Below are 6,248 nucleotides of genomic sequence, written 5' to 3'. Positions count from 1 at the left end.
TAGGTCTAAACATATGACAATAGATGATTAAGCCACAAACCTCTCACAATCACTTGTGCTATAACGGATTAACAATGACCTTTCATTTAGCTGGTGTGACTTTAAAAACATAAGTTTTATACTCCATATTAATTTTCGAAAACTATACTGACAAAGCCGAAGTAGGATCGAATATTTTTATGAGCGCATTAATAAATGTGACAGGTGATAAAATCAGACTATAAGAAGAATGTATAAAGTGAACGCACATAATTTCCTACAAGATCTGGATGGTCTGGTTCAACACCGTCATCAAGGATGCTAATATGTATTCCTGCGCCTGAGTAGCCACGCCTCCAAGATTCGTAAATCTTCATGCTGGGAAATGTGTCCTCTTGCTATAACATAATCATTTCTTATTGTATATATTTATAATATAAAATGTCACTTACTTATCTTGTGTTTGTCACTTCCATTGTTTTGTTTTTATAATTATATTTGTATGTAAAATAAATGCTGCTGAAGAAGGCCGCAAGGCCGAAAGCTACGGCAAATTTAAATTAGCATTTTTGATTATAATTATACTGCAAGTTAGAGATTTTTGATATATGATGAAGGTTTAGTCCCTTATAAAAGCAGCTTGTTTTATACAGAATTTATTTGAATTCGATTGTGTAGAAAGCTATAAGCTTATAGACACTTTTGAATCCGTTCCTGGAACCAACCAGTACTGAGCAATGACTGTAAAGTTTCTTACTCAAGGAAAAAACGACTTTCCCCGAATGGGGTTTGAACAAATGCGGCTAGCGATTATTAGATTACTAGTCCGATGCGTTAACCACTCGGCCATGTAACACCGCACTTTGGGGTCAAACACACTTTGGGGTTCGACCCCAAAGTGCGTTACGTACTTTGGGGTCCGACCCCATAGTGCGTTACGCACTTTGGGGTCCAATTTCGACCCCAAAGTGCGTTCAACAGCTACATATACATTTTTTAACATCAGGCAAATGACCGCACTTTGGGGGTTATAGAGAATGAATGTTCATTATGTTTTAAATAATATATTGTAGTCAAAGCCAATGGTAAACAAAAAATCAGGGTATTAAATAGACGCAAAACATGTGCCCTAAATTATATAGAGGATATTTGTTTGTTTGTGTGTAAGATGAAATTTTATTTCATCGAGTGGGCTTTAAAAACAGTATTCTCACGAGTGGCTTAGCCACGAGTGAGAATACTGTTTTTAAAGTTCACGAGATGAAATGAAATTAAATCTTACACAACAAACAAACAAATTTTCTTTTTATTTTATGCTAAAAAACAAGTTAAAACGAAATTTCCATAATATTAACGTAAATATTAAAATCTGTTTTCCCCATTGAGAGCCCCATTTAGTCGGAATTTCTCATTAAAAACAAGAAGTCTTGAGCTGTAAAATAAGTCCGACAATCAACGTTAAATGACAGTGATATTATTTATTTTGTTAAAAAAATATGAATGATCGCTTGTTTTAATAATAAAAACAAACAATTCTTGCAGGAGAAAAATTCCAACCATCCATCCATATTTCTGTTACTTACTGCGTATTTATATTAGACCTGGCTTTGTTAAATGTAAGCGGCAGCCATTTTTTAAAGTTGTGTATTTCATGGGAGGAAAATAATTGTGTTTGATTCAGAGGAATATCATTTGGATTTGTTAGTCATACACCTTTTTAAAAGAAAGAAAACATATTTGAGGATTGAAACAGACAAAAAATAAGTGTTGACAGATGTGAAAACATGAAAAAAAGCAGCTATGAAAATGGAAAACTTGGAACTTGCTCGGAACGCTGGGTGGTTTAATTGTTCTACGAGGTGATAGCTGTCGTTGCTTTTCAATTTTTCATAAAGCATACGGCAGTTATTGCTCGTAGGATACTTTAATGTGCCCAAATGTCATCAAGAGCAGTTTGCATGTGGAAGGAATGTATTTGTCAGACTGTAAAAATGAAACAAAAAATTTAGAGATGAAATTTGGTGATTGGAATTTGAATGAATAGAAGTAAGTTTTCTTCTTTTTATTACTTTTGACATTTAAGTTGATTATCAACTTCAGCTTTGCGTTTTCTTTAAACAGCCTGACATTGTCAGAATTGTTAGCAAAAATAAAATTGAGGTACCACATGGGAAAAATCTAAAGAAAGTAGTTTCGTCATTGAAAAGTGTGAAATTATATTTTGATAATTTTCACTGTAAAATTATCAAATATAATTTTCACGGATAAATCAGTAATCCACTGAAAAGCATAAAATAAAGTAGAATCAATAGGGATTTAAATAGTCTTGATTAGTAAGTGAAGAACTTTCATCATAAAAGAATTTGTATCAATTATTAAGCTTAAAATATTTTTTTCTCAAATTTTCCATTTATTTTAAAAGAATGTACACCTTTCATTAACTCCATTGTTTTTAGCTAAATGCATTATTTTCCCGTTTTTTATTTACACATTTTATAGAAATATGATAGTTTTTGCATAGACAAAGGTATAAATTCTGTGTAATCTTAGTAAGACATTTCAGTAACAAATATGTGTCTGATTATATGTTGAAAGAGCCATTTATTTAGCTAAATTTGACATATAAGAAACTTGACTAGGTGTAGATTCGGCTTTCAGTAGTAGTCTGCAAGGGCAGTACTAAAAATATCAACTATTTAAGTAGTCGCACATTAAGAGCGGAGCTTCAGAATAATGTAAAATTCTCAGTGGGGGTATAGAGGGGATTGTCGGGTATCGATCCCCCCGAGGGTTAAAAAAAACATTTTAAAGGTCCATTATGCTTTTTTTGTTTTTCTTAAAAGCTTTTTTATTTTAATGTTCTTCTATATTATCCAAAAAATACACATTGGCCAATTACCTGAACCATCTTTTTCATCTGTTGCTTTTTGGCAATGATGAGTACAGTTATAGTGAATTAGTATTTTATATGGAAGTCAAATACTACATTGTTTTGACTACTTTTATGACAAATAATTTCTCATTTATCGCTACTTTATTCAGGTAACAAGCATCTGACATTTATCTGATACCATTATTTAAAATTATAAAATTCATGTTTGCTCTTTCTAAAGAAGTATGTAAGATTTCCCATAAAAAAGCCTCTGGCGAACGGTTGTTGCGGAGCTTACAAAAACCCTTAAATTTGTTGATAAGCTTAAAAATGTATTTGTAAAAATCACTATTTATAGTCCGATTGAAAAACTTGATGTTTCAACAGGACATTGCAATAGAGTATACTTATAGTTCTTTGGAAAAAAATATTAACTGCATTTTATTTCATTCCCAACATATTTAAAATGGGGCTCAATATGACACCAAAAGTTATCAAATAAATGACTGACAGAACGGGATATTTTTCGTAGCATCTTTTTATTTTAGGGATACACAATTTCTGTACTTGATTTTTTGAACGGTGGCATAAAAGTGACATTTGCATTTTTTGGATACTTTTTTTTTTCGTACATATTTTTTTTGTATGTCGTACATATTTTTTTTAGTTTTGAATACATACTTTTTTTAGTTTTGCATACGTATTCTTTTTTAGTTTGCATACATATTCTATTTTAGGTTTTTGTACATATTTTATTTTAGTTTTTTGTACATATTTTATTTTGTTTTTTCGTACATATTTGTACATGACGCCATTTGTAAAGTAGAGGTTTGGATAATTACGCCATTTGTGATACACCATTTTCAAACACTTCGCCATCTGGTAATTACAGTACCCCATTTGCAAATGCACCAACGTTTTCATTTTTGGAGGTATCAAAAAAAATTACAACACTTTTTAGTATAAATATATTCTGCATATGGTCTCGATGTGGTTAACATTTGACACAAGGTGCCTTAAAATCCTTCATGGGGTTTAGGAGAATGAAACCCAACTCTTAATCCTTTGATCTGTAGGTGTGACCCCGACCTTGAGCCGGCACACCTGGCATATAAGTTCTGCACATTATCTGGATGTGCTAAAGAATTAAACCATAAAGTATTGACCGCCATCTTGAACTCCACGTCAAATATTTCAATGTCGCAGATCGAAAATAAGTCAGTACTCAGTCAGTATTTAAGCAGAACTCAGATGACACCTTTAGACCTCTTGAACCCAAAGTGCGTTGATATGTAGCATATTAACGCACTTTGGGGTCAATTTCTCGATTTTGACCCCAAAGTGCGTTGGACCCCAAAGTGCGGTGCGAAGTTTAACGCACTTTGGGGTCGGACCCCAAAGTGCGTTTGACCCCAAAGTGCGGTGTTACACGGCCATTCCCCCCACATTTTCTCAAAAGCAGCTTGTAAACTCTTATTTCAAGGCATGAAGTTAAAAAAACAACCTAACTTAGAATTTATTTTTCAAATGTACAACTAACGTAATTTAGTAATACATCAGAAGCGGGAAGTAATAACGATGGTCAAGTTTATTTGAACGATTTCCTAACCAAAAATCATACCAATGTTATATATAGAGAATTAAACAATATACCACATGCCACATCAGAGACCAGGCACTGTCTGTTATGTTTTCAGATGCTGGGAATGATGACCTCGGTTTACGGATTAAATATTTCATCTGCTCCAAAGACTCAACCTGCAAAATTAGATACGGGTATTAAGAATAAAACGACAAAAAGAAAAAACAAAAGAGAAAACAAACAACACCAACAACAAAATCTGATATGATTTCCAACTATAATATTATTTGTCTTAATACGTATTTCTAATACCTTCATAAAATTTGTAAAAAAATAGATAAAAAAAGAAAATAAATACATAGATAAATAAATAAAAATGAATGAATGAATGAATGAATGAATGAATGAATGAATGAATGAATGAATGAATGAATGAATGAATGAATGAAAAAGAAAATAAATACATAGATAAATAAATAAAAATGAATGAATAAATAAATAAATAAATAAATAAATAAATAAATAAATAAATAAATAAATAAGTAAATAAATAAATAAATAAGTAAATAAATAAATAAATAATTAAATAAATAAATAAATAAATAAATAAATGAGATTAGTACATACCTGCAATGATTTAGATAAGGCAGCTATAGATAAATTTTGCTCTTCCAATAAATTGTCATTATCTGTTTTTCTTAAAACAAAATAGCCGTTGTTCACCTGGAAATAAAAAGAACCCAATATGAACAATATCAATCATTTAAAAATGAATGTTCAATGTAAAGATTTTCTCTATAAATGACCATAACTAATTTTAAAAATGTATAATGATATATATTTATATATTTTGACAATACAATGTGAAAAACTTTTCCTTAAATTTTGTATTTTGTTTGTAATTTATAAGAAAGTAGTCCGGCAAAACACCAGTGAAAATACGAAAAATATGTTTCATTGCAGTGAAAAATATTTTTTTTTACAGTGAAAGTATGCATTTTATTTCATCAATATTTCTCAATATTTCATTTATAAGTATATAATAAATGTTTTTACACAACAAATGAATTGTACGGAACTTACATTATTTTTTTCGTTTTTTGTTTGTTTGTTTCTGTTTGTTGTTGTCTTTTTTGTCAATATCATTATTCATTATTTATTTACATGTCTTTACTACTGATACATCAAAACAATATTATTATTTATCATGTAAATGTTCGAACTAAATCACTCACAAACTAATCAACGTTTTTTTTTTTCAAACAATGGTTTATAACAATATCCAAATAATGCGTTTTTATTGCTTTTATCTTAAAATAGTGAGAAACGAAGAATCCCTAAAGAACGCACAAAACGTCAGAATTGAAAATGTTGCAGGCTCGGTTTGATTGAGCCTGTTCATGGACGGTACTGTAAAGTGCAAACTACCGTCCACGCCCCCTAGCACCGGCTTAAGCAGAATTGAACATTACATCATGGTTATGGTGAAATTTTGAATTTAGATACATCCGCAGATGTGTTCATATGGTGGTTATCATGGAACCTTCAATGTGCCGCGTTAGTGCCATTCAATGAAAAGAGGCGTTGAAAGAAAATGTTCCTTTTGAAGTCTTATATAACATATATAGAGATAACATGAAAATAACATTCATGTATCATCGTTTGTCAACATATACAGTGTACACTTAGAAAAATAGTCATTATAATAAAATAGTTATGCACATATTAACGTATATAGACCCTTGATGGGCACGAAATGTTTGAAAGTCAATCAATTTAATAAATAATAGAAAATAAAACCTCTGCAATGATCTA

General features: G+C 30.7%; 1 long non-coding RNA gene across 1 annotated transcript; it reads right to left on the bottom strand.

The window, feature by feature from the left end:
* Window positions 1-240: 240 nt before the first annotated feature.
* Window positions 241-5,164, bottom strand: LOC132737488 (uncharacterized). Its single transcript, XR_009626739.1, has 3 exons — window positions 5,061-5,164; window positions 4,505-4,609; window positions 241-377 (listed from the first exon to the last, which is right to left on the bottom strand). It is a non-coding gene; the product is annotated as an uncharacterized LOC132737488 (long non-coding RNA).
* Window positions 5,165-6,248: the final 1,084 nt, after the last annotated feature.

Source organism: Ruditapes philippinarum, unplaced genomic scaffold (genome assembly GCF_026571515.1).
Source record: "Ruditapes philippinarum isolate M1 unplaced genomic scaffold, ASM2657151v2 ctg22376_1_1_1_1, whole genome shotgun sequence".
In the NCBI taxonomy this organism is placed as follows: domain Eukaryota; kingdom Metazoa; phylum Mollusca; class Bivalvia; order Venerida; family Veneridae; genus Ruditapes; species Ruditapes philippinarum.
Note: the sequence above shows the minus strand (reverse complement) of the source record. Positions and strands in the feature narration are given on the sequence as shown.